Below are 27,932 nucleotides of genomic sequence, written 5' to 3' on the forward strand. Positions count from 1 at the left end.
CAGTTTGGTGGGGCAGGAGTATATGGAGACAATGGGTCTAAAGAGCCAGTTGAGTTTACCTTGGTTAGGAGGTAGAATGGCACAGTTAGGAAAGGAATGAGGTTTGAGGCTGTTGAAAGGAGATTGCCAGAAGTGTTAAGGTCAGTAATGGAGACAGTGGCCCTGATGCTGCTTCATGGGGTTCTGTTCAAGGGATAAATAAGTCATGTCTGAGAGTTCTTGCACTAGACTACAACAGCGCAGCTCTTGTCTGTGGGTTTGATAGTGATGTTGAGATTGGTGTGGAGAAATTAGAGGGCAGTGCATTCCAAGGAGGAAGATTGAAGTGGCTAAGTGGAGTGGTGAAGCTGAGATGGTTGCTCTCTCAGGGGCAGTTGAAAACAAAAAGATCCAGAGCAGGCAGAGGTACTCAAGAGGAGGAAGAGGTATTGAGGCAGGAGGAGGGGCCCTCATTTGGGGGAAACGGTTGAAGAAGTTAGCTTGGAGATGGAGGAATGAGAGGTTGGCATCATGATGGGTACAGATCATATCACATTGAGGTGTTGGTGTAGGGAGATGAAGGTAGTAAGGCCTTCCATCTCAGAGGGAAAGGTCAGAATTGATAGAGAAGACCTAGCAGGGGTTGGAGTGGGTCAGGAAGGTGGTGGGGTTCAGAGGAGGTGGAGGGTTGAAGGGGGTCAAAGGGGATTTGGGAAAGGGGGAGGGTTAAGGTGGTCAGGAAGGATGGGAAGAAAGGGGGTGCTTAGAGCAGTCAAGAACCCTTGCTCTATTCCAGTGCAATGGCAAGGTGATTCTCTTAGCTCCTTTCTTTTCTTCTCCCTCTCATTTGTATTCACCAATCACCTGCCAGCCTTTTCTCCTCACCCCCCCTCTCTTATTTGAGCGCCTGCCCAGCATGCTATTCCCCATGTTAGTCAACATGAAACATTGACTGTGTTGCTTTCCATGGATAATTGCCAATCCATTTGAGTTGTTCAGTTTTTTTGTATTTCCAGTTTCCCAGCATCTGGAGACTTCTTGTTTACCTATGATTATAATCTTTGTTGTGCTATACAGTTGTCATAATTCTGGTTAGGTCTAATCAAAATTAGAGAGAAATAACTGATACTTTCTCCAAAGTATAAAAACGAAGAATGCTTTGAAATGGATGCTTACTTAAAAAAAATTCTATAACTGGAGCATTGACGTAAATCACCATGGAGAAATTATCGGCCTCTGTCTGCACTCCTCTGAGCTTCACTTGTCATTCTTTGAATTTGTTTGTGACTCTGGCACTCTTTTTGGAGACTGGACTAATGTTATTTTATAATGCTTTATAATAAGTTTTAATCACTTTTGGTGATAATTGTATAACAGATGAGAAGGCAGACCATAATCCAAGCATGCATGTCTTTAACAAAAATGCTGGTGGTAATGCATTTGATTTTTAGTTTAATACACTTAATTTTCCATTGAACCTGCAGAGTTGAGAGGGACCACAGCATTTATCATTTGGTGAGCCAGGAACTGAACCATTAGGATTTCATTATAGTTGAGTAGTAGATAGATGTACTTGAACATCAGTCACTAAAAGCTAGCATGCAGGTTCAAAAAGGCAAATGGCATGTCGGCATTCATAAAATGGGGAATAGCGCATCGGAGTAAATACTCAGGAGTTTGCGGTGGTGCTAGTGGAGTTGTGGAGAGCTCGCCATATAACACGATCTTGGGAAGGCGATGGTCCTCCATTCTGGAGATGTGACCCACCCAGCGCAGCTGGATCTTCAGCAGCGTGGACTCGATGCTGTCGACCTCTGCCATCTCGAGTACTTCGACGTTAGGGATGAAAGCGCTCCAATGGATGTTGAGGATGGAGCGGAGACAACGCTGGTGGAAGCGTTCTAGGAGCCGTAGGTGGTGCCGGTAGAGGACCCATGATTCGGAGCCGAACAGGAGTGTGGGTATGACAACGGCTCTGTATACACTTTGTGAGGTTTTTCAGTTGGTTGTTTTTCCAGACTCTTTTGTGTAGTCTTCCAAAGGCGCTATTTGCCTTGGCGAGTCTGTTGTCTATCTCATTGTCGATCCTTGCATCTGATGAAATGGTGCAGCCGAGATAGGTAAACTGGTTGACCGTTTTGAGTGCCCGATGGAGATGTGGGGGGGCTGGTAGTCATGGTGGGGAGCTGGCTGATGGAGGACCTCAGTTTTCTTCAGGCTGACTTCCAGGCCAAACATTTTGGCAGTTTCCGCAAAGCAGGACGTCAAGCGCTGAAGAGCTGGCTCTGAATGGGCAACTAAAGCGGCATCATCTGCAAAGAGTAGTTCACGGACAAGTTTCTCTTGTGTCTTGGTGTGAGCTTGCAGGCGCCTCAGATTGAAGAGACTGCCATCCGTGCGGTACCGGATGTAAACAGCGTCTTCATTGTTGGGGTCTTTCATGGCTTGGTTCAGCATCATGCTGAAGAAGATTGAAAAGAGGGTTGGTGCGAGAACACAGCCTTGCTTCACGCCATTGTTAATGGAGAAGGGTTCAGAGAGCTCATTGCTGTATCTGACCCGACCTTGTTGGCGAGCTCTCCACTGGCCACCGTGACAGAGGTGCACCAAAGTAAAGGTACAAGGACTGCCTAAAGAAATCTCTTGGTGCCTGCCACATTGACCACCGCCAGTGGGCTGATAACGCCTCAAACCGTGCATCTTGGCGCCTCACAGTTTGGCGGGCAGCAACCTCCTTTGAAGAAGACCGCAGAGCCCACCTCACTGACAAAAGGCAAAGGAGGAAAAACCCAACACCCAACCCCAACCAACCAATTTTCCCTTGCAACCGCTGCAATCGTGTCTGCCTGTCCCGCATCGGACTTGTCAGCCACAAACGAGCCTGCAGCTGACGTGGACTTTTTACCCCCTCCATAAATCTTCGTCCGCGAAGCCAAGCCAAAGAAAGAAAGTGGAGTTGTTCAAGTGAACCGGTACGGCCATGAAGGGCTGATGTGGCCTGTTTCTGTGCTGTAAACGGTTATATGGTTATATGGTAATGTGCTTGAATATTTTATGTATGTGTGTCAGGTGTATGACAAGGTCTTGTAAAATGGCAATAATAGTATGATATGACAAGTTGGTGAAAATATTAAAAGAACTTGATTATTGATCAGTAAAAGAGTTCTAGTTTAAATTTTTAAAAACAAATAGCCTATGAAATTTTGTCCTGAAAAATGTCCAAATCAAGTACCATATTTGATGGCATACAAGATCTGCCCCCCACCCCCCCCCAATTTTTAGTGTGAAATTTTAGGAAAAATTAATCTTGGTGTATTTATAGGTAAAACCTGGACAGAACATGCAACTAGGACATCGGTAAAACTTGTTCTAATAATAATGCTGTAATTAACAAGAGAAAATCTTTAATAAAAGAACATTAAAACAAGTAACTATCGTAAACAAGAACACAATAACAAAGACTTTAATCGTCTTCACTGCCTGAATGTTCATCAGCACCATCACGGTCAAAGCCCAAAAACCCAGCGTGAGCACAATCTTCAAATAATGCATCCTCCTCAGTGCCATCAAGGGCATGACTAATACCACACATAAAAGCCTTAACAATAATTCCAGCTCTTACAGATCCCAAGAAGCCTTCACCCACTCACACACCTGTGTAATGGTGGGATGTTTTACTCTTCCTGCTCGTGTTAGTTCATGGTCCTTTTCTCCCATCCATTCGATCCAGTGTTCCCTCATGCTATTTTTACATGGCTTGTTTCGCTTTCTCTTTGGCTTGGCTTCGCGGACGAAGATTTATGGAGGGGGTAAAAAGTCCACGTCAGCTGCAGGCTCGTTTGTGGCTGACAAGTCCGATGCGGGACAGGCAGACACGATTGCAGCGGTTGCAGGGGAAAATTGGTTGGTTGGGGTTGGGTGTTGGGTTTTTCCTCCTTTGCCTTTTGTCAGTGAGGTAGGCTCTGCGGTCTTCTTCAAAGGAGGTTGCTGCCCGCCAAACTGTGAGGCGCCAAGATGCACGGTTTGAGGCGTTATCAGCCCACTGGCGGTGGTCAATGTGGCAGGCACCAAGAGATTTCTTTAGGCAGTCCTTGTACCTTTTCTTTGGTGCACCTCTGTCACGGTGGCCAGTGGAGAGCTCGCCATATAACACGATCTTGGGAAGGCGATGGTCCTCCATTCTGGAGACGTGACCCATCCAGCGCAGCTGGATCTTCAGCAGCGTGGACTCGATGCTGTCGACCTCTGCCATCTCGAGTACTTCGACGTTAGGGATGTAAGCGCTCCAATGGATGTTGAGGATGGAGCGGAGACAACGCTGGTGGAAGCGTTCTAGGAGCCGTAGGTGATGCCGGTAGAGGACCCATGATTCGGAGCCGAACAGGAGTGTGGGTATGACAACGGCTCTGTATACGCTTATCTTTGTGAGGTTTTTCAGTTGGTTGTTTTTCCAGACTCTTTTGTGTAGTCTTCCAAAGGCGCTATTTGCCTTGGCGAGTCTGTTGTCTATCTCATTGTCGATCCTTGCATCTGATGAAATGGTGCAGCCGAGATAGGTAAACTGGTTGACCGTTTTGTGTGCCCGATGGAGATGTGGGGGGGCTGGTAATCATGGTGGGGAGCTGGCTGATGGAGGACCTCAGTTTTCTTCAGGCTGACTTCCAGGCCAAACATTTTGGCAGTTTCCGCAAAGCAGGACGTCAAGCGCTGAAGAGCTGGCTCTGAATGGGCAACTAAAGCGGCATCATCTGCAAAGAGTAGTTCACGGACAAGTTTCTCTTGTGTCTTGGTGTGAGCTTGCAGGCGCCTCAGATTGAAGAGACTGCCATCCGTGCGGTACCGAATGTAAACAGCGTCTTCATTGTTGGGGTCTTTCATGGCTTGGTTCAGCATCATGCTGAAGAAGATTGAAAAGAGGGTTGGTGCGAGAACACAGCCTTGCTTCACGCCATTGTTAATGGAGAAGGGTTCAGAGAGCTCATTGCTGTATCTGACCCGACCTTGTTGGTTTTCGTGCAGTTGGATAATCATGTTGAGGAACTTTGGGGGACATCCGATGCGCTCTAGTATTTGCCAAAGCCCTTTCCTGCTCACGGTGTCGAAGGCTTTGGTGAGGTCAACAAAGGTGATGTAGAGTCCTTTGTTTTGTTCTCTGCATTTTTCTTGGAGCTGCCTGAGGGCAAAGACCATGTCAGTAGTTCCTCTGTTTGCGCGAAAGCCGCACTGTGATTCTGGGAGAATATTCTCGGCGACACTAGGTATTATTCTGTTTAGTAGAATCCTAGCGAAGATTTTGCCTGCAATGGAGAGCAACGTGATTCCCCTGTAGTTTGAGCAGTCTGATTTCTCGCCTTTGTTTTTGTACAGGGTGATGATGGTGGCATCACGAAGATCCTGAGGCAGTTTACCTTGGTCCCAACAAAGCTTGAAAAACTCATGCAGTTTGGCATGCAGAGTTTTGCCGCCAGCCTTCCAGACTTCTGGGGGGATTCCATCCATACCTGCTGCTTTGCCACTTTTCAGTTGTTCGATTGCCTTATACGTCTCATCCAGGGTGGGAACCTCATCCAGCTCTAGCCTTAGGGGCTGTTGAGGGAGCTGGAGCAGGGCGGAATCTTGGACTGAGTGGTTGGCACTGAAAAGAGATTGGCAGTGTTCTGACCATCGGTTGAGGATGGAGATCTTGTCGCTGAGGAGGACTTTGCCGTCTGAGCTGCGCAGCGGGCTTTGGACTTGGGGTGAGGGGCCGTACACAGCCTTTAGAGCCTTTAGGCTTGTTTATATACACACCTAAAGGCTGGAATTGGTTTATCAGACCACCAGGAATAACAGCCACCTTGGTTTTGATTTAACGTGTTTTTTTTTAAAAACTCCTTCACTTTTGTGTGTGAGAAATGATCCCAGACCAAAAGTGCAGGTTTTTTTTTTAAAAAGAGTTCACTGGGATGTCTTCACCATATTTTCTGCAACCATAATTTGATTGTGTATTTCTCCCACTGTAGAACACACTCACAGGAGACGTGGTTAATCCTTTGTATTCTTTATTTAATGTAAAATGGTTCTACTGTGTCCCACAATACAAAGCTATTATCTAACGTCACACACATGCTGTTCCAAAACACTTTCTCCCCCCCACCACAAAAAATAAACAAATAAAAACTAAACTAAGAATTCCAACAATATAAGTCAGTGGCAACAGTGATCCAGACTGATTACTTTTTCCACAGCAGAAACATTCTCGCCATCTATTTTCTTTATTTGATGTTCCTGCTGCTCTCTTTGTATAATACCCTGGTTGCAGTTAGCATTTTTGAAACTCGTTGCTACTTCGTAGGCAGCATCAATGTCTAATCGCCTTTTACTCAGTAATCGTTGTTGAGTGTTGCGGTCGGCCAAACCGATGACCAGCATGTCCTTTATGGCTTCATTTAAGAATATTCCAAACTCTCAGGTTTTCAATAACTTGTGCAATTCAGCCATATATTGGTTCACAGTTTCGCCTGGTTTCCACTTTCTAGTCTAAAACTGGTATCTTTCTGCCGTCGCTATTGGTCTTGGGGACAGATATCCTCTCACTGGAACACACAAAGCGGTATACGATATAGAATCTGGGCTTGAGGGCACCGCTAGGAATTTTAGCATGTTATGTGTCCTGCTTCCCACCTCTGTTAGAAATGTTGCCTGTTTTCTTAAATTGCCCTCAGTATCACTTATTCCCCTGGCAGTACAGAACAAATGGAATCTTTCAACATCCTCATCCCAGTTTTCTGATTCCATGTACTCTTCAAAACGTCCTTCTGCCGTTTTGGCTTCTCCTTTGTTTCCCCATGAATGAGCTTTGGCAGCTCAAGGTTGTTGTAGTTTCAGTTTAAAATCTTCTGTTCTTCCCTGACCGACATTTGGAGTGTGGGATAACACTTATTTTTTTATCCTCTTAGCCAATTTTGTTGTGTATTCCTCCAACTGTAGAAACAGTCACATGAGATATGGTTAAGTACTCGAGATGGCAGAGGCCGACAGCATCGAATCCACGCTGCTGAAGATCAGACTGCGCTGGGTAGGTCATGTCTCCAGAATGGAGGACCATCCCCTGCCCAAGATCGTGTTATATGGCGAGCTCTCCACTGGCCACCGTGACAGAGGTGCACCAAAGAAAAGGTACAAGGACTGCCTAAAGAAATCTCTTGGTGCCTGCCACATTGACCACCGCCAGTGGGCTGATATCGCCTCAAACCGTGCATCTTGGCGCCTCACAGTTCGGCAGGCAGCAACCTCCTTTGAAGAAGACCACAGAGCCCACCTCACTGACAAAAGGCAAAGGAGGAAAAACCCAACACCCAACCCCAACCAACCAATTTTCCCTTGCAGCCGCTGCAACCGTGTCTGCCTGTCCCGCATCGGACTTGTCAGCCACAAACGAACCTGCAGCTGACGTGGACATTTACCCCTCCATAAATCTTCGTCCGCGAAGCCAAGCCAAAGAAAGATTTAATGTAAAATAGTTCTACTGTTTACCACAATACAAAGCTGTTATCTGACATTACATGCATGCATATTTCATAATAGATTGCAGCTTCATCCATCCAGTCTTTTGGATGAACAAGCAGACTGGTTATTTTTTCTTTAGGGTGGGTCTTACAAATGGTGGCAGTTTTGTGCCATTAGTGTAACAGGCCAGAACTACTGTATAGTGTGTCTTTTCATAACCAGTGGTTTTACAACAGGTTTAGCTTTTTTTTTAAAACAGTCACAGTTTTATTGGATGGTATGTCAAATGTTACTGGAACTTCATTTATGTTCCCTATTTGGCTTACTTTCAAACAAGTTTTTTTTTGTGCATTTATTACGAACTTGTGTAATTCTAATATTTTGTCTTCGTAATCCACTGCCATTTTCTGTCTAATCGATGGTTTTATATGCATTGATAAACTTCTGTTTCATGAACTGGTTACACCAACCTTCTGTTCCAGTAAAATCCTTCTGCTTTTGTTCTTCTCCTCAGCTCCTGGCCTTGTGCATTATCTTATCTATCTATTTATTTATTTAATTTTCAATCAACAAGGTTAGAAAGCAAACAAATATAAAATACCAAAACTGAATTGTATATGCTTATATACAAATAAGGAAGAATCAACACATTATCACAATTATCAAATACTGCATTATTGTTTATAAATACAAAATTACACACAGTGCTGATCATTAATAAAAGTAGGAAACAGAAAAAAGATGAGTAAAAAAGAGAAAGCTTCCCTCTCCCAAAGGAAAAAAAAGTTAATTCTCCCATATAATGTGACGAAATCAACTGTTTTCCAAAAGCATTAATTAAATGCAGATGAAACATTGTGATTCATCCAGAGCTTACTTCCTCCCTTAAGGGATAAATGTCTTGACATGGGCATCACTATAGATACTGGAGGTGGTGGTATTGGAGACCAGAGGGGGGAATCATCAAAGGTTAACCCTCACCTTAGAGCATGACCAGGTCATATGGAAAAAAAAGGTCCCTATATCTTGACAGTAGGTACAGTGTGTGTCTTAAATGTGGGTTTCATGTTCTTAAAAATGTGTCATAACAATTTCTGAGGTTGTAAGTAATCTTCTCTTTTTTTAAATTTTTTTATTTTTCACACTATATATCACATTATTCAAAGTATACACATTTCTCCTTTCAAATATATAGTGTCGTTTTCTCCCCCCCCTCCCTCCTCCCCTCTTCCCCCCCCCCCCCACCTCCCTCTCCATCCATTCAAAACTCTGAGTCCAAGATACATCAAACCCATCAAACAATGTTGTCACTCAACATTAACAAACAAAAACTTCCACTGAGTCAATTCTTTCCATTCTCTTTTCCTTTTGTCATTTTAGGTGATAGATGTCCCGGTAGGTTTTTTCTATTATATTCCATGTACGGCTCCCATATTTGTTCAAATAATGTTATATTATTTCTTAAACTATATGTTATTTTTTTCTAATGGAATACATTTATTCATATCTATATACCATTGCTGTATTTTCAAATTATCTTCTAATTTCCAGTTTGACTTAATACATTTTTTTTGCTACAGCTAGGGCTATCTTAACAAATCTTTTTTGTACACCCTCCAAATCAAGTCCAAATTCTTTATTTTTTATGTTACTTAGGAGGAAGATCTCTGGGTTTTTTGGTATATTGCTTTCTGTAATTTTATTTAATATCTGGTTTAGATCTTCCCAAAATTTTTTCACCTTTTCACAAGTCCAGATTGCATGAATTGTTGTTCCTATTTCTTTTTTTACAACGAAAACATCTGTCAGATACTGTTGGATCCCATTTATTTAACTTTTGAGGAGTGATGTATAACCTATGTATCCAATTATATTGTATCATACGTAATCTCGTATTTATTGTATTTCTCATAGTTCCTAAACATAACCTCTCCCATGTTTCCTTTTTTATCTTTGTGTTTAGATCTTGTTCCCACTTTTGTTTAGTTTTATCATTTATTTCCTCATTCTCCTTTTCTTGTAATTTGATATACATGTTTGTTATAAATTTTTTAATTATCATTGTATCTGTAATCAGATATTCAAAATTGCTTCCTTCTGGTAACTTCAGACTACTTCCCAATTTATCATTTAAATAGGATTTCAATTGGTAATATGCCAGCACTGTATCTTGAGTTATATTATATTTATCCTTCATTTGTTCAAAGGATAATAATTTATTTCCCAAAAAGCAATTTTCTATTCTTTTAATCCCTTTTTTCTCCCATTCTCTAAAAGACAGGTTATCTACCGTAAAAGGGATTAGCTGATTTTGCATCAGTATTAGTTTTGATAATTGGTAGTTTGTTTTATTTCTTTCTACATGAATCTTCTTCCAAGTATTAAGCAAATGGTGCAATACTGGAGAATTCCAATGTTTTACCAATTTTTCATCCCATTTATATAATATATGTTCAGGTATCTTCTCCCCTATTTTGTCTAGCTCTAATCTAGTCCAATCTGGCTTTTCTTTTGTTTGGTAAAAATCTGATAGATATCTTAATTGTGCGGCTCTATAATAATTTTTAAAATTTGGCAGTTGTAAGCCTCCTTGTCTATACCATTCTGTTAATTTATCTAGTGCTATCCTCGGTTTCCCCCCTTTCCATAAAAATTTCCTTATTATTTTCTTTAACTCCTTAAAGAATTTTTCTGTCAAGTGTATTGGCAGTGCCTGAAATAGGTATTGTATCCTTGGAAAAATGTTCATTTTAATACAGTTTATCCTTCCTATTAGTGTTAATGGTAAGTCTTTCCAATGCTCTAAATCTTCCTGTATTTTTTTCATTAGTGGATAATAATCAAGTTTATATAGATGGCTGAGGTTTTTATTATTTGTATACCTAGGTATCGTATTGTTTGCATTTGCCATCTAAACGGTGATTCTTGAATTTTGAGAAATCCGCATTATTTATTGGCATTGCTTCACTTTTATTTGCATTAATCTTGTATCCCGACACTTCTCCATACTCCTTCAATTTCTTATGTAATTCTTTTATTGATGTTTCTGGTTCCGTTAGGTACACTATAACATCATCTGCAAATAAACTGATTTTGTATTCCTTGCCTTTTATTTTTATCCCTTTTATTTTCTGTTCTTATCAGTTCTGCAAGTGGTTCTATGGCTAACACAAACAATAAGGGCGATAGTGGGCATCCCTGTCTTGTTGATCTGCTTAAGTTAAAATGTTTTGATACATATCCATTTACTGTCATTCTTGCCAATGGCCCCTTATATATTGCTTTAATCCAATTAATATATTTCTCTGGTAAACTAAATTTTTGTAGTACCTTGAATAAATAATTCCATTCTACTCTGTCGAAGGCCTTCTCTGCGTCTAAAGCAACCGCTACTGTTGGAGTTTTATTTCCTTCTACTGCATGAATTAAGTTAATAAACTTACAAATATTATCTGTTGTTCGTCTTATTTTTATGAATCCAGTTTGGTCTAGACTTACTATTTTTGGTACATAATCAGCTAATCTGTTTGTTATTTAGCTATTGTCTTGTAATCTGTGTTAAGTAGAGATATTGGTCAATATGATGCTGGTGCAAGTGGATCTTTCCCTGCCTTTGGTATTACTGTAATTATTGCTGTTTTGCACGAATCTGGTAAACTTTGTGTTTTATCAATCTGGTTGATTACTTCCAGGAGGGGAGGAATTAGTAAATCTTTAAATGTTTTATAGAATTCTATTGGGAGACCATCCTCTCCTGGTGTTTTATTATTCGGCAGATTTTTTATTGTCTCTTGTATTTCTACTATTTCACATAGTTCTATTAATTTATTTTGTTCCTCTGTTTGTAATTTCGGTAGTTCAATTTTAGTTAAAAATTCATCTATTTTGCCTTCTTTCCCTTCGTTTTCAGTTTGGTATAATTGTTCGTAGAATTCTCTGAAATTTTCATTAATTTTCGTTGGATTATATGTGATCTGTTTGTCTTTTTTCCTTGATGCCAATACCATTCTTTTAGTTTGTTCTGTCTTAAGCTGCCATGCTAGAATTTTGTGCGTTTTTTCTCCTAGTTCGTAATATTTCTGCTTTGTCTTCATTATATTTTTCTCCACCTTGTATGTTTGAAATGTTTCAGATTTTATTTTTTTATCTACCAATTCCCTTCTTTTAGTAGTGTCTTCCTTCCTTGCTAATTCTTTCTCTATATCTGCAATTTCCTTTTCCAACTGTTCTATTTCCTGATTGTAATCCTTCTTCATCTTAGTTACGTAACTTATTATTTGCCCTCTGAACGCTTTCATTGCGTCCCATAATATAAACTTATCCTTCACTGATTCCGTATTTATTTCAAAATACATTTTAATTTGTCTTTCTATGAATTCTCTAAAATCCTGTTTTTTTAAGTAGCATGGGGTTTAATCTCCATCTATACATTTTTGGAGGGATGTCCTCTAACTCTATTGTCAATATCAAGGGTGAATGGTCCGATAATATTCTAGCTTTATATTCTGTTTTCCTAACTCTATTTTGTATACAAGCCGATAACAGGAATAAATCCATTCTTGAATATGTTTTATGTCTATCCGAATAATATGAATATTCCTTTTCCTTTGGGTGTTGATTCCTCCATGTATCCAAAAGTTGCATTTCTTGCATTGATTTAATTATAAATTTGGTTACTTTATTCTTTCTGTTAATTTTTTTCCCGGTTTTATCTATATTTGAATCCAAATTGAGATTGAAATCCCCTCCTATTAATATATTCCCTTGCGTATCTGCTATCTTCAGAAAAATATCCTGCATAAATTTTTGATCTTCTTCATTAGGCGAATATATATTAAGTAAATTCCAAAACTCTGAATATATCTGACATTTTATCATTACGTATCTTCCTGCTGGATCTATTATTTCCTCTTCTATTTTAATTGGTACATTTTTACTGATTAATATAGCCACTCCTCTAGCTTTTGAGTTATATGACGTTGCCGTTACATGTCCTATCCAAACTCTCTTTAATTTCTTGTGCTCCACTTCAGTTAAGTGTGTTTCTTGCATAAATGCAATATCAATTTTTTCATTTTTCAGTAAATTTAGCAGTTTCTTCCTTTTGATTTGGTTATGTATTCCATTAATATTTAAAGTCATATAGTTTAATGTAGCCATTTTATACTTTGTTTATCTTTCCCTTCCGTTTCCTCATCATCACCTTTCCTTCTCATCCTTTTCTGCTTTCTTTCTTTGAACAACATTTTTAACACATCAAACATTCCCCTTATTCTCCTACCTAATATTTCTTTAACCCCATTGTCCCCTCCCCTTCCTGAGTTGCCCATTATCCCTTGTCGGGCAACCACATCTCCCCTCTCCATTTGGATTTGCGAATTCACTCGCAAGCGTCAACTGATTTTGCAGTGACCGTAACTTCTCCCTACCCAGCCCCCCCAGAAAAGATTTCAATTTTTATATACAACAAAGGTCACTCTCTAAATTCCCTCTTTACTCCTCTCTTCCCCTTTTTTCCCTCATTAATTCTTCTCTATACACTATATATTTTCTTTTAAATGCAAATACACTTATGTAATATATGTATTATATATGTATATAGTCCTATACACACGTCTTTTTAGTTCGCAGTCTTTTGTACTCTCGTTACACGTCTTCATCTCTCAGTCTATTTTGTAATTGTTCTGCAAATTTTCGTGCTTCCTCTGGATCCGAGAATAGTCTGTTTTGCTGTCCTGGAATAAATATTTTCAATACTGCTGGATGCTTTAGTATAAATTTATACCCTTTCTTCCATAAAATCGCCTTTGCTGTATTGAACTCCTTTCTCTTCTTCAGGAGTTCAAAACTTGTATCTGGATAAATAAAAATTTTTTGCCCTTTGTATTCCAGTGGCTTGTTGTCCTCTCTTACTTTCTCCATTGTTTTCTCCAGTACCTTTTCTCTTGTAGTATATCTTAGGAATTTTACTAAAATGGATCTTGGCTTTTGTTGTGGTTGTGGTTTAAAGGCTAATGCTCTGTGCCCTTTCTATTTCCATTTCTTGCTGTAGTTCTGGACATCCTAAGATCCTGGGGATCCAATCTTTTATAAACTCTCTCATATTCTTGCCTTCTTCATCTTCCTTAAGGCCCACTATCTTTATATTATTTCTTCTGTTATAATTTTCCATTATATCTATTTTCTGAGCTAACAGCTCTTGTGTCTCTTTAACTTTTTTATTAGATTCTTCTAATTTCTTTTTTAAGTCCTCTACCTCCATTTCTACTGCTGCTTCTCGTTCTTTCACCTTGTCCATTCTTTTTCCTATTTCTGAAATGGTCATATCTATTTTATTCACTTTCTCTTTACTGTTTATTCTTCTTAAATCACTAAATTCTTGTGCTTGCCATTCTTTAAATGAATCCATGTATTCTTTAATAAGAGAAAGTATGTCCATTGTCTTGCCTTTCCCTTCTTCTTCCATTTCACTGTACTCTTCCTCTTCCTCCTCTTCTTCCTCTGGGTTGGCCATCTGTTGTTTCTTTGTTTTCTTTTTCTTCTCTTCTTTCTTGTTTTCGTTGTCTTTTATGTTCTCCTCTTGCTGCTGCTGTTCTGTAGCTGTCATTGCCGGCTGTGGAGATCGACTCCCCAGCTGGTCGCCCCTCCCGTCGGTGTGTTTTTTTTGCATGCGCAGTTGCGCACTTTTACTCGGCTCAGCGAGCCAGTTTTGTAGTCCACTTTCTACCGACCTGAGGGAGCAGGTTTATCTCTCCACCGCGGGCCTCTTCGAACAGGTAAGGCCTTCTCCTTCTTCTTCCGTTGTCTTCTCTTCCTCTCTTCTTACCGTTGGTTTCTACTTTTCTTTTTTCGTCGCCATCTTCTTTCCACCTTTATATTCACTTTACTTTAATTTTTATTTTTGTGCCTTTGTGCTTTCCTTTATTTTTTCAACTTTTCTGGAGAGGGCTGGAGTTCACCGTCCGGCCACTACTCCATCACGTGACTTCCCCCGTAAGTAACCTTCTCCACGTGAACACAACTATGCATTTCTGATTTCCAGCAGGTCAGACTCAGTTGGGAATCTGATTTCCAAGTAATGGCTATGCATTTCCTGGCCACCACTAAATCAAGTTTAACAAATTTGAATTGATATTTCAACAGCCTCCTTATAGGTCTTCTATTTGTTAATTTCCCCAATTAAAACAATTCTGACACCTGAGGGTATCAAATTCCGGTAATTTGTTTCAGGAGATTCCCCAAATCTTCCCAGAAGGATCTCGCCTTGGGGCATGACCAGGTTGTATGGAAATAAAAGTCCCTATATCTTGACTGCATTGATAACATAAATTGGATAATTCAGATTTCAATTTATGTAATTTTTGCAGATTAAGTTACAGCTGATGCAAAAAAAAATTGTATTGCACCTGACATTAATTGTATTGCTCATGCTGTTCCCACACAGGTCAGACCAGCAAAATGGATCAATTTCTACACCCAAACCTGATTTCCATCTCTCTCTTGACTTATCTAGCTCTTGTTTAAGGGCTTCTGCTTGAACTAAGAAATACATTTTTGAGATAAATTTCTTTGTGATTCTCTTTTGAACCAGACCCTCTATTTCAGTACAATGCGGTAAGGTTTGAGCTGGACATAATTTATTCCTTAAGTAAGATCTTAACTGAAGATGACAGAAAAATAATGTATTTAAAGCTCCAAATTTATTCCTGATTTATTCAAATGTCATAAATTGTCCCTGCTCAAAACAATCTTAGATATATTTGATCCCACTCTGAGACCGTTTCTAGAATTTTATTATCAATTATTATTTTTTTAAACTTTGTTTATTTGTTCAAAAAACAAATAATATATGACATATGCAGCAATTAACCATGAACATGAATGTTTTTTTATATATATATAAAAAAAAAAGAACTCCCCTTCAGCCAACTCTCCTGAGGCATAAAAAGAAAAAATGAAAGAATATTAAAGAAAAAGTTAAATATACATATTAAATTCTAGTCAATATAAATTGAAATGTAAATATTCCATATAACAGCCACTTGTTAATAAAAAAATTATAATTATCATGCGAAACATGTAATTTTTTCCATTATTAAACAATATTTCATCTCATTATGCCATCTATTAATATCAATCATATTTGTATCTTTCCATGTACTAGCAATACATTTTTTCGCTACGGATAAAGCTAATTATACAAAAGCAAGCTGGAACTTATCTAATCCCAAACCTTTCAGAGGTTGCAAACTACCCAATAAAAATACTGTTGGATCTAAAACTATTTTTATCTTGTACAGGTATTCTAAAAATGATTGAATTTTCTTCCAAAAAGATTGTATATGTATACACAACCAAACAGTATGAAAAAAAAGTTCCAACCGTATCACCACATCTAAAACACAAATCTGATTCATTAAAACCATATTTTTAAAAGTTTTCAGGTGTCAAATATAATTGATGTAAAAAATTGTAATTAATCATTGCATAACGTCCCTTTATCAATCTAGTTACACTATCATAACAGATATCTAACCAATCATCTTCAGAAAATAAATAAAACCAATATCCACTTCCCATTTAATTTTAGATCTATCCCAACCCTTTTTATCCATACATCTTGGATTTTTTAACTTTCTTTGGAGATTTATCTAATAAAGTTTCAAAAAATCAAAATTGATAGTCTCCATAAAACACCTTCAACACTGCAGGGTAACGAAAAGTAGACTTGTAACCTTTACGCCACAAAACTTCTTTAACTGGATTGAATCGACGTCGATGTTGAATGACTTCTTGACTCAGATCAGGATAAAAAAAAAGACTCTGCTATTCTGAATCAATAATGGGGTTTGTCGTCTCGCATTTTGTACTGCAAGTCGAAGTATTGCTTCTCTGTCTAAATAACTCAAACATCGAATTATTACCGGTCTCGGTGGTTGACCAGCTGAGGGTGTTCTTATTAAAGCTCTATGGGCTCTTTCCAATACCAATCCCCCAGAGAAAAGTTCTTGCCCTAATATTTGCGGAATCCAATCTTTAAAGAAATGAAGAGGATCTTGTCCTTCTATACCTTTTGGCAAACCAACAATTTTCACATTATTCCTTCTGCTTTGATTCTCCAAGTAATCTGTTTTTCTTTCTAGCTCCTTCTCACGTTCTCCTAATTCTATGATTGATTTTTCCACCTTCAACACTTTTTCTGTGTTAGAAGTCACTTGTTTACAGTCCAAAAAAGCAGTCTGAAATTTTTAAAATTCTTCATAAGATGCATCCACACGTGTCTTAACCATATTTAATTCTGAACTTATACCAGCATTCATTTGAGCCATTTCATTCATTTGAGATGTCAACAAAGGTTTTATAACAGCTTGAATAACTTCTCTCTGACATAGTGGCAGAACAAGGTAACTGCAGCTCCTGCTGCAACTCAACAGAAGGCATTCTAAACATTTTACTGGGGGTCTGGACTCCCAGTGACGGCACTCCGACTTCCTCAGGGAGTTGCCGCTGGATTCCCACCCCCACCCCACCCCCTCCCCCCCCATCTCGTTGTCTTTTCATCAATTCACGAAGAAAAACGATTTCTTCAGATTGAAGTACTACCTGATGCATTTCCAACAATGGAGTCGCCTTCCTGTGTGCTCCCTCCATTGAAATCGAAAGGCTTTCCAAATCAGGCTCCACTTCTTGGGAACAGGAACCTTCTTCCAGAAAATGGGTAATTCCAGCACCATCCTTCATTTGGTGGGTAATAGATTTTTTTCAGCCCCCACAGGCAATCTTTGGGGTTTAGACAATGAAGAGATTGAGCCTGGGGCTGTATCAAGTTGTCTAGGCCCCAAATCTTCAACACTTCGAAAATGTAACTTCTTCTGTACTTGAGGTTTAGTCTTTTTACCATTAGTGGCCATAATAATTCCTTAATACTTTAAACTAAAATTTAAAAAGTTTAAATTTGAAAACTTAAAAAACAGGTACTTAAAAGTCTGGCCAGAGAGGTCGAGATTGCACGTCGAGACTCTATGCCATCTTGCCACGCCCCATTTTTTATTATCAATTATTAATGGAATTAATATATTTTGAGCTAGGGGTGTTTTGGGTGAGAGGCTCCCCCATCGCCAATTTGACCATTGAGTTTATTCCAAATTGTAATAATGTTTTAGTAAAGGGGCTTCCTGAGGACTAGATAGTAATTTAGAATTCCATTTTAAATATAACATTTTCTGCTATCTTATCACCAACCTTGTGCATTTCCAACTTTACCCAAGATGACTTGTGTCCTCCATCAAAGAGAGAGGTGACAAACTTCATGTGGGTTGCCTAATAATTTTTAAAGTCTGGGAGCTTTAATCCTCTCAGTTCATAATTACAGGTTAATTTATCGATAAGAGACTCTGGGGAAACTTGCCTTCCCACAGAAACTTCCTAATGTATTTATTTAAATTCTGAAAGAACTGTTGTGGTCCTAAAACAAGTACGATGCATTATCATCTTGGAAGAAACTTATTTCCATGCTTCTTTCATTTAGAATCCAATAAAAAAAAAACTCGAGTTGTGGCCAATGTCGGGCTGGACAACGAAGGTTACGTTAACTCTTTTTAGCAGCTGTTTTTCTTATTTTCTCCATGCAAATAACATTTTTTCTGTAGTGGCACTTCAAAAACTTTAGCTGCTGCTCTATTACTGAGCTCCTTGGCATCTGTTACAACTTTTAGTTTGTCTGCAATTAGTGTAGCTTGAGTGCTTTCCTCCTGTCGCCATCTTGCAGATAAAAGCCAAAATGGCGACTCCAAAATGTCACCTTCGGGCATGACCAGGCCCAATGAAATAAAACCCAGGGTGGTTTTTGAGGCAATTTTTTATGTGTGTGTGTGTGGGGGTCCTATATGCCATCAACTATGGTAAGTACTTTAATCACCATTTTATTACTTATAAAAATTATCTGTCAGAAGAAGCATTTAACTGATTCCAATTGCCTCCTCAAGTGGGAATAAAGGGTGCTATGACATTCCATGGGGAAAAAACTGAAGTTCATTTGCTCTCCTGGTCAACATGTCCTTCTCTATCAATACCAGCTAAAAACATTTGAAGTACTTTTTAAGATGTTCAACATATTTCGAAGTGAACATCCAAATGTATTATTCACCATTAAATGGAAATGGGGAAAAGACTCGAACAGCATAACAAAATATCATAATTTCCATTTAATAGTGAATTTGGATGTTCACTTTGAAATATGTTGTACATCTTTAAAAAGTACTTCAAATAATTGCTTTTTTTCCTGATTTTTGAAGATTCCTTGTACATTCGTTCAGCAACTTAGCGACGAATATTGTTGCATACATAATTGAATGCAATTGCATGTAAAATCTAGGTGTTTGGTTTATTTACAAAAGAAACATTAATCATATTGTATAAATTATGCTCATCTGTTGGGAAATGCTCAATTTGTATACTGTGCTTTTCACTTAATTCTTAGCAAGTTAATCATAAATAGCATTCATATTTAAATTGGCATTCTTAAGTTTAATAGTTTATACAAAGCTGTTATTGTGTGGTGTATAATGTACTTTTTTGTGGCATACAGCAGTAGAAACTCCCACCAATCTGTATGAAGCTGAAGCTTGTTGAACTTTGTTACACAAGGCCCTCTTTGTTAGATTGTGCAGGAATAAATGAGTGTTTCCACAAATGTATTGGACTGTGTTTCAAGTATTTAATTAGTAGCACCACTGGCACTGAGCTTTAACATATTTCTATTTTAACACTTGGAGGTCATGGTGTCTTTTCTGATATTTCTGTTCACGTACAAAGAAGCAGACACCAAGAAAATCTAACACTTTTTGTCACTTCTGTGATTTCAAATGGTGTACACATTGATCCAAGTTGGGAATTTGCATTTTTTCATCGGTCTGCTTTTAAATGGTTGTTTTTTTAAAAAAAAATCTTGTATCCTTCAATCATAAAAATAAATGGCAAAAGTGATCACTTTTTAAAAATCACTGAAACAACTGAATTATTCCGAGGGGGTGGGGGAGAAATTAGCATACCTACTTCCGGTGTGGTCATTTACACAGGAGCACTTGTACACAGCCTTCCTATGTTGCAGTTTGTTGAAGAGAGAAAGTCGTATTCATTAGGCCTATTTCTTAGGGAGTGCCTGCAGTCAATTTGGACTGCAGCCGCTCCGTAAAAATGCGTAGGGGTCCTGGTGGAAAAATTACGGGATGGAATTTGCGTAATAAATTCAGTCTCGACATTTTTACACTGCCAGCGGAGGAGAAAATTTTCTGCTTTTCAGCGGCTGTGTAAAAAGTGTTTAATGCTGCTGTCGTGGCAGAGTTGGTGTGGACCTGGGAGAGAAGGGAACACAGAGACTTTGCACACCTGGTCCTGATGCTCACTGCTCTGTACAGTCTTTAAATGGCCTGTTATAGGAGCCAAGTTTTTAAAATTCTGCAACCTCTGAGGTCTGTGCCCATGATGGTGGCACCTATGCTGGGCAATGTAACATGAGGGGGTGCAGACTCTGGTGAAGCAGAGCACCAGCAATGGGGAGAATATCCCCTGTTGAGAAGAAGCATAGGATATGACCCAACAGGATGGCAACCACACCAGCGGACCAGCGAGGGGCTCAGCAGCCAAAGGACTCACAGGCTGCTGGAGTTTGGCTTCTGAGAATCTGGTATCAGAACCAAGATTTGAGAGGGTGATGAGGGCAAGAAGGGCTCCTGAAGTTCTTTGGGTGCTGAAGGCTTGATTGTATCGAAGGTTGGATCTGGAGCTTGGGTTGCCAATGGTTTGAACTGAAGTCTGTGCAGCTGGAGGTGAATCCACGAAAACTGGTGTCTGTGAAGGGACTCTCTTTTGCTCCACTTTCCTGAAATTGATAGGGGTGTGGGGCATTGTTCACAGCAACTCTTATTATATTTTTAATGTATTATGATGTGACAATAAAAGGAACTGTTTTGAACCTTTGAGTTTGTCATGTAGACCAGCCCCAAATGGGGGCTCTACTCCACCCACCCCTGGGGCAACAGCACATTTTAGTAAAAGTCTTGTTTTTTTCACTTCATTAGCATAAATATTTTTTGTTTCTTATGTAGTCAGTATGAGAGAAGTACGGAAGAATCCAAAACCTGATGACCGTTTCACAGGGAAGCGTCCTAGGGGAACCATAGCCCCAAAAAAGTTGTGAATGACTTGTGTAGGCACAGGCACTGAAATTTTTACTTGCTGTACCTGAACAGGTATGACATGAAAAATAACTACAACGGTACATTAAATTAAAATAAGTGATAAATGGAAAATGAGAAATAATTCCTTTACCACAGAGAAAGGAAAAAAAGTTGCATTACAATAATACAGAGTATTTTTGCTGTCAGAGCTGTCCATGATTAGTGTAGCGAGGGGAAGTATAAAAGCTTGATTGCCATTGGAAAGAAACCGTTCTTGAACCTTGAGATGCTGGTCTTCAAGCTTTTTTATTTTTTTGCCTCAAAGTTTGGGTGATGAGAGGCTGTGACTTGATTGAAGGGGGATCCTTTGGTATCCTGATTGCCATCTTGAGTAGCATCTTAAAATGTGCTTGAAGAGTTGGAACAAGGAGCAACATCTTAGATAGGACAAAGACTGGGTTGTGTGAGATAAGGTGCTGAAATTTGTAACTGACCTTTGTGACAGGAATGTAAATATGTGATGAATCAGAGTTTGGAAATGTGTTTGCTGGAAATCGTAGAATAAAATGTTCCGGAAAAGTCCAATAAATGGGGCATCATCTAAGGAGAAAGAAAAACATAACTTTTACAGGTTGGTCATTCTGACAAGATTTGGGGCAGCATGGTTATTGTAGCAGTTAGTGCAGTACTCTTAAAGTGGCTGCAACCCATGTTCAAGTCTGGTGCTGTCTGCAAGGAGTTTGTATATTTTCCTCATGACCTGTATGGGTGATCCCCAGGTGATCTGGTTTCCTCCTGCCTTCCAAAAAAAAACCTATGTGGGGTTGTAGGTCAATTGGGTGACAAGGGTCTCAATGGCCAGAGTCAACTTCTGCTGTGTTGTAATTAAATAAAAAAAAAAGAAACAGAACTAGGTGGCCCCTCCAGCCTGCCCACCATAAAATATGATCATAGCTGACCAATGCTTCTCAATAGCCCTCAATTTCTTGATTTCTGGGTATAATGATTTTTATTCCTGCTTGATAGCAGTTTCATCACTTTTCTGGTCAGTTTTCTCTTTGCTTTCACAAGATGGTTGTCTGATGTGTCTCAAACAACAGGAGGGCAACCAATATCCATAACAAACTCTTGCATCATATGACATTTCTGACTTTACATTAAGCACACCATTCTCTTGGATTAATTTGCTCTTCAGTTATGACTGATGACCCATGCTATTTGTACTTCCAAAATGTCTTTTAACCAAGTCATCCTTTCCCACAATAATCTAAAGGGACGTGATGGCCTATTTTCCATTTTCTGCAACTCCGTACAAGAATAGTGATTCCTTGTCTGCTCTCTAACAAACTCTACATTGAACAAATAATTATTGGTTATCTCCTTCACATGCAATATTATCATGCAATACTGGAAGCATCTTCCCCTTTTTCTTTGGATTGAAAAATCTCTGCGACAGAATAATTCACTCTTCCATTCCAACACTCGCCAACCTTCTTGTGGTAACTCAGCAGGTCAAACAGCATACTTTATATAGCAAAGATAAAGATATATAATCAATGTTTCAGGCTGAGCCCTTATTCAAGATATGAGGAAAATGTAAAGGTAATGGGTGTCTAAAGGGGAGAGGGCACAACAGCAAATGGGGAGGGGGATCAGCTCTGTGAATGGAGAGGGAAGGAGGTGGAGAGCTAGAAGAAAGGAGACAGAAGGATAGGGAAGAGAGGGAGAACAGGGAGGAGTCTAGCAGAAACTGGAGAAGTTGATGTTAATGCCATCCAGTTGGAGAGTGCCCAGGCAGAATAAATCTCCAATTTACAGGTGGCCTTGGTTTGGCAGTTTGAGGACGTGGACAGACATGTTGGTGTGGAGTGGGGTGCAGAATTGAAATGGTTGGCCACTGCGAGATCCCAGTCATGATACTGAATGAATGAAGGTGCCCAGGGAACGGATCTCCCTGTCCACATTGTCTCTCCGATGTAGAGAAGGCCAAAATGGGAGTACTGAATGCAGTAGATGACTCCAGCAGATTAACAAGTGAAGTGTTATTTCACTTGAAGGACCATTTGGGGCCCTAAATGATGATGAGGGAGGAGGTGGTGGTCACGGGAAGGTGTCAAGAGGTGGGGGGGGGGGAATTATTGGGAAGGGATGTGGATGAGAGAATCACAATGGTCTATACGGAAGCAAAGAAGAGAGGGGGAAGATGAGTCTGGTGATGGGATCATGTTGTAGGTGACAAAAATTGAAGGATACCTTCCAATGGACAAAAAATGATTTCAAGGATGTGATGGGTTAAAGGGCCTGTTTCTATCTTGTACAACTGATTATTTCTAGCATTGTATTTTATACATTGGTTCCCTTTACACACTAACATGTCCTGATCAACTTTAGAACTGATGACATTCAAACAGGAATTTGCAAAGCTTCCCCTATTTAGGTCTGGGGTGTATTTCTCCAGGTGGGCCAGGCTGGAGTGAAGGGACAAGGCTATAGCATCATCTGTGGAACAGTTTTTTTTCTATAGTCAATATTGCATTGTAAAATTAAATTTATGAAACTAGTTTTCTGCACAGTATGTGCCAAATGCATTGTTCCACTGACATTGAACAGGTCTAATATCCTGTCTGTGCTAATGAAAAACATGATTCAAATACAATATTTGTGAAGGCTGGTTATGGCTATCCATGTGGATGTAAGGATCACTGCTTTTGTGATGCTACGCATTGCAGGCTGACAGCTAGTGTTACAAGCTTGCTGAAATATTGAGTGCCATTTTTTGTATGGGGAAAATTTAAAACACTTAACAAAATTGATTGCACCACTTAGTTCATTTTTAAAATGAAGTTGAATTTTAAAGTAGCTAGTTTGATTGCATTCTCCATGACTTCTACTAGAGAGGAGCTTGTGTTTTTGACACTGTAAAGATGTCTTCATCACTCTGTATACTTTAACTGTTAACAGCTATACCAACAGGAAACACATGCAAGAAATACCAGTTTGAAGAGACATTGGAGACTATGAAAACAGTGGTAATAAGTCCGAAGCAAATTAATGTCTGGTTTCTTACCTCCTACCTAAACGATTCTCTCTGTTTTTGCTGCTATTAGTACTTGTGCTGCAAAATGATAACACTTGCTAATCAATTAACTTTATGGACAACTAGGTCTAATTACTATTCTGGGTAAGGTACTATTATCCTTCGTGCAGTTGAAGGCTTGATTTGGGGGGGAAAAATGTTCTGCAGGAATGTACTTGGTTTTTGCCAGCAATTCAGGAGAATGTAGATCAAAGTTTTTCTGACTTTTGTGCCTGCAAATTGGACTGAAATGGAGGGCTTCCCAATCCACCAGGTGGACTGTGCAGAGTCCTCGGGGTTGGGGGGGAAGAAGGCAAGTGGTGAAGGTGTCTACTTTCTTATCAATGCTGCTGCACCTTGATCTGGAATACCTGATGGTGAAGTGCCACTCCATCAAGAGGATTCACATCAGTAATAATGACTGCAGTCTACATGCCAGCAAACATGAAGGTAGTAGCATTACACAAACCATTTACATCCAGCAACAACCTCAAAACAAAGTATCCCAAGGTCTCATTCATAATTGCCAGTACTTCCACCTTGAGTGCCCAAATAAATTCCACCATGACATCTGCCCTATGAAAGGCTCAACATCTTTGACTGCTATTACACAACTTTTATATATAAAAAAAAAAGTTACCATCCATTCCCATACCTGCTCTTTGGCAAGTTAGGTCATCAGGTTATGCTGATGCTATCAACATACACCCAGATGCTGAGGTGGGATGGTCCTGTGGTGAAAGTTGTCAAATGGTGTCTAAGGCACAGATGACTGCTTTGAAGCAGTAGACTAATCCGATTTCAAGCACTCAGCAAACAACCTTGAATACACAGTTGTCATCTCTGACTTCAGTGAGTGTGTAGAAGACGATGAGGGTAATTTTCAATTGGAAAACATGGATGAATCAGGAATTCTACTTGCTGTTGAAGGCAGATTAGAGCCATTTAAGCCAAAAGACCTGGGTCTCCACAAGAATCCAAGTACAGTCTCTGAAAGGCAATTATAAGCCGAAGATAGTACTGACCAAGCTCAAGTCCCAAGATATATGGCGACTATGGCAAAGAATACATCTTATCACACAGAGTATAAAGCAAAGCTGAGCAGCATAGCATGTGATAGTGCAACAATTTCCGATTAAATTAAATATGCTCAGTTTGAGCAAGGACGAGGCAGTGAGGTGACAGCCACATCAAAGATGATCGTACTGTTGCACCCGTTGTCATTGCTGATCGATTCAGGATGGCCTTCTGATGGATAACCCGTGGAAAGCAACTGGCTCAGAGTCCTGTATCGTGCCTTGAGATCCTGCACAGATGTATTCATAGATGTGCCTGATTTCTCCCTTAAATAGGTCACAGTTCCCATTTTTTCCTTTATTTCCCCCTGTGCTCCACAGTTTAAAATTTGTAACGAAACAATTCACATCTGATTAAAGTGCACATTCCAGATGTTAGAGTATTTGTGTACTTTGGTTTGATCATGTCGAAATTACAGCACCTTTTCTACCTAGTCCCCTCATTTCAGGGCAACCTAATATTTGGGACATAATAGTATGTACATTAAAATAGTTGTGTTTAGTACTTTGTTTCATATCACTTGTATGCAATGATGGCTTTAAGTTTGTGATTCATTGACATCACCAGATGCTGAATATCTTTGGTGATGTTCTGCCAGGCCACTACAGTAGCCATCTGCTCGTTTCGGGGGCTTGTCCCCTTAAATTTTCTCTTCAGCAGATGGAAGACATGGTCATTTGGATTTGGATCAGGTAACTGATTTGGCCATTCAAGAATTTTCCAATTTTTAGCTTTGAAAAACTCTTTCGTTGCTTTAGCAGGATAGAACATAGAAAACGTACAGCACAAAGTTATGCTGAACATGTCTCTACTTTAGAAATTACTAAGCTTTCCCATAGCCCTCTATTTTACTAAGCTCCATGTACTTATCCAAATGTCTCTTAAAGGACCCTAACATATCAGCCTTCACTACCATTGCCGGCAGCCCATTCTGCACATGCATGTGTTTTTTAAAAAAAAAACAACCCTGACATCCTCTGCACCTATTCCCCAGCACCTTAAACCTGTGTGCTCTTGTGGCAACCATTTCAGTCCTGGGAAAAAGCCTCTGACTGACTATTTACACAATCATGGCCTCTCATCATCTTAAACACCTCCATCAGGTCACTGCCCATCCTTTGCCACTCCAAGGAGAAAAGGGAACATGTTTTCATAAGGCATGCTCCCAAAACCAGGCAACATCCTTGTAAATCTCTTCTGCACCCTTTCTGTGGTTTCCATATGCTTCTGGAAGTGAGGTGACCAGTATGCCAAGTGGGTCTCACCAGGGTCCTATATAACTGTAACATTACCTTTTGATTCCTAAATTCAATTCCATGGTTAATGAAGGCCAATACCCTGTATGCCTTCTTAACTGCTGAATCAACCTGCACAGCTGCTTTGTGGGTCCTATGGACTTGTACCCCACACTGCCAATAGTCTTACCACTAATACTATATTCTGCCATCATATTTGAAGTACCAAAATGAACCACTTCACACTTATCTGGGTTGAACATCATCTGCCACTTCTCAGCCCAGCTTTGCATCCTATTATTCTGCTGTAACCTCTAACAGCCCTCGCACTATCCACAACATCCCCAATTTTCTAACCCATCCATTCACTTCCTCATTCAGTTCATCTATAAAAAATTACAAAGAGTAGGGTCTCAGAACAGATCCAAGAGGAACACCACTGGTCACTGACCTCCATGCAGAATATGACCCGTCCAAGATCACTCTTTGCCTTCTGTGGGAAAGCTCATTCCGGATCCACAAAGCAATGTCCCCTTGGATCCCATGCCTCTTTACTTATCAAATGCCTTGCTAGAATCCATATATACTACATCTACTGCTCTTCTCTCATCACTGTGTTTAGTCACATCCTCAAAAAATTCAATTGGGTTCGTAAGGCATGATCTGCGCTTGACAAAGCCATGTTGATGATTCTTAATCATATTATACTCCAAATATTCATAAATCCTGCATCTCAGGATCTTCAACTTGCCAACCACTGAAGTAAGACTCACTGGTCTATAATTTCCTGGGCTATCTCTATTCCCTTTCTTGAATAAAGGAACCACATCTTCAACCTTCCAATCCTCCGGTACCTCTCCTGTCCCCATTGATGATTCAAAGATTGTTGCTAGAGGTTCAGCAATTTCCTCCCTTGTCTCCCACAGTAGCCTAGGGTACATTTCATCTAGTCCCAGTGACTTATCCACTTGATGGTTTCCAAAAGCTTCAGCACCTACTTTCTCTTAATATGTACAAGCTCCAGCTTTTCCGTCTGCTGCAAGTCATCACTACAATCACCAAGATCCTTTTCCATAGTGAATATTGAAGTATTTATTAAGCACCTTTGGTTCCATACACACTTACCACTGTCACATTTGATAGGTCCTATTCTTTCACATCTTATCCTCTTGCTCTTCATATACTTGTAGAATGCCTTTGGGTTTTCTTTAATCCTGCCTGCCAAGGTCTTCTCATGGTCCCTTCTGGCTCTCCTAATTTCCTTTTTAAATTCCTTCCTGTCAGCCTTATAATCTTTTAGATCTCTCACATTGCCTAGCTCTCTGAACCTTTTGTAAACTTCTTGACTAGTTTAAAAAAAAAATATACAAGCTTTGAACACCATGGTTCTAGAACCCTACCATAACTTCCATATCTCATTGGAAGGTACCTTCGAAGAACTTCACACAAATCTCCCTTGAACATTTACCACATTTCTTCTGTACTTTCTCTGAGAACATCTGTTCCCAATTTAAGTTTCCAATTTCCTGCCTGATAGCCTCACAACTCCCCTTACTCCAATTAAATATTTTTCTAACTTGTCTGTTCCTATCTCTCTCCAATGGTATTGTAAAGGAGATAGAATTATGATCACTCTCTCCAAAATGCTCTCCCACTGAGAGATCTGACACCTGATCAAGTTCATTTCCCAATACCAAATCAAGTACAGACTCTCCTCTTGTAGGCTTATCTACAAATTGTGTCAAGAAACCTTCCTGAACACCTAACAAACTCCACCCCATCTAAACCCCTTGCTCTGGTGAGATGTCAAATGATCTATGGGAAATTAAAATCCCCCATGATAACTTGTTATTACCCCTTTCCAGAATTTGTTTCCCTATCTGCTCCTCTATTGTTTGT

General features: G+C 39.6%; 1 protein-coding gene and 1 long non-coding RNA gene across 14 annotated transcripts in view; one reads left to right on the forward strand and one right to left on the reverse strand.

The window, feature by feature from the left end:
- The window catches only part of ptpdc1a (protein tyrosine phosphatase domain containing 1a), a 240,005-nt gene that overhangs the window by 3,119 nt on the left and 208,954 nt on the right, over window positions 1-27,932 (forward strand). The window lies entirely within an intron of this gene.
- Window positions 20,587-27,932, reverse strand: part of LOC138764197 (uncharacterized) — a 48,128-nt gene continuing 40,782 nt past the window's right edge. The window contains exon 3 of the long non-coding RNA XR_011358048.1: window positions 20,587-21,245. This is a non-coding gene — a long non-coding RNA (uncharacterized lncRNA). The remainder of the gene's footprint in view (window positions 21,246-27,932) is intronic.

Source organism: Narcine bancroftii, chromosome 5 (genome assembly GCF_036971445.1).
Source record: "Narcine bancroftii isolate sNarBan1 chromosome 5, sNarBan1.hap1, whole genome shotgun sequence".
Lineage (NCBI taxonomy): Eukaryota > Metazoa > Chordata > Chondrichthyes > Torpediniformes > Narcinidae > Narcine > Narcine bancroftii.